The sequence below is a fragment of the Dipodomys merriami genome, unplaced genomic scaffold (assembly GCF_024711535.1).
Source record: "Dipodomys merriami isolate MVZ:Mamm:240054 unplaced genomic scaffold, mDipMer1.0.p SCAF_48, whole genome shotgun sequence".
Taxonomy (NCBI): Eukaryota; Metazoa; Chordata; class Mammalia; order Rodentia; family Heteromyidae; genus Dipodomys; species Dipodomys merriami.
Window position 1 is genome coordinate 8,980,034 of NW_027206046.1, and position 1,570 is coordinate 8,981,603.

Sequence of the window (1,570 nt, forward strand, 5' to 3'; positions counted from 1 at the left end):
CATTTTGAGGTCTAGTAGTATGATGCCTCTATGTTTATTCTCTTTATTCAAGATTGTTTTGACTATTTCTGGTCTTTTATGGTTTTGTGATTTTTTTCAATTGTTTTCTAATTCTGTAAAGAATAACCTTGTAGGGCTGGGAAGGTGGCTCAGTGGTAGAGCGCTTGCCTTGCATGCCTGAGGCCCTGGGTTCGATTGCTCAGCACCACATAAGAAAAAAGCCGGAAGTGGTGCTGTGGCTCAAGTGGTAGAGCGCTAGCCTTGAGCTGAAGAGCTGAGGGACAGCGCCCAAGCCCAGAGTTCAGGCCCCACGACCGGAAACCCCCCCCCCCCAAAAAAAAGAATAACCTTGTATTTTTTAATGGAATTACATTGAATTTTTATACTCCTTTGGGTAATGTGAACCATAATAATTCTGGAAACATATAGAATACTGCAAAATCTCTGTGTTATCCTTATGCAGGGGCCATTCTAATTCTTCTTACTATCATTACAATTTAATTTATGTGGTACAAGAAAGAGCATCAGCATGCATTATGAAACATTGTTTTCTGAACTTTTACCCTAGAGCTATGTGATGTGGATATTTATGTGTATCTTTTAAAGTATTATAAGTAACAGTTTATTCACTGCCTAATAAGAACATTCAACTTTTCAGCTTTCTACATCTGTTTTCTCAATTCCTACAACCTTGCTGGGTCAGGTTAATGTAGTGGCTTTGTTGTTAGTCACCTCTTCTTTTATTAATAGTGGTTAGTGATTGCAGCAATTCTAAAAACAACCCTCAAATCTGAGTGTCATAATCCAATAAAGGTCTATTTTTTTGTCATTCCAACGACAATCAGCATGGTAATATATGCTCTGTGAAATCATTAAGAGATCTTATGTTGTCATTTGGCTAACATATATGGAAAACAAGTAAAACTATAAATCACTGAAGGTTTTAAGAGTCAGGCTTTTATGTTGGGCAATCACTGTTTCAGTCTAAATTCCACTGGCCAGAAAAAAGTCAGGAAACCTGAACTGGAAGTAAGAACCTTAAGAAATGTGGGTTTGATGGATACAAAAAGGAAAATAAGGTAGAAAATATGTATCAGTGTCTCTATTACATTTAAGATACTCTTAGTACCTGGTACCAGAAAATTGGTTTTGTGGGAGAGGAAAACTTTTTTCTTTGCCCTATTAGGTTCAATTATTAAGGACCTGTGTATTGACAGATAAGCAAGATAAAAAGAAAATATTTTAATCACATATTTACAAGCAGGCCTTATGTGCTTCAAAGGTATGGTTACAACTTGTAGTTGATATATGACTGAAAGGAGAAAGGAGGGAGAAGAGAATACTTACAGGAAAACCAATAACTTCTTAATGGTAGAGGCAATAAGGACTTAAAGGAAAGCAAATGATGTGTAGGAAGGACAAACTGGCCCTTTGGAGAAGAGATGGTAAATATGATAGTTTTGTGACAATGTCTATTTAGGTGTGCTGATTCTCATTTTTCTCTCACTAGAAGAGTCAATCTTCTCTGGTTCCTCCCTGGAGGGGATTTATACCAATTGAGTTCTTTCAG

At 36.8% G+C, this 1,570-nt stretch overlaps 1 non-coding gene across 1 annotated transcript; it reads right to left on the bottom strand.

The window, feature by feature from the left end:
* Positions 1-419: 419 nt before the first annotated feature.
* LOC138809058 (U6 spliceosomal RNA) lies at positions 420-527 on the bottom strand. The gene has a single exon (XR_011366684.1). It is a non-coding gene; the product is annotated as a U6 spliceosomal RNA (small nuclear RNA).
* Positions 528-1,570: the final 1,043 nt, after the last annotated feature.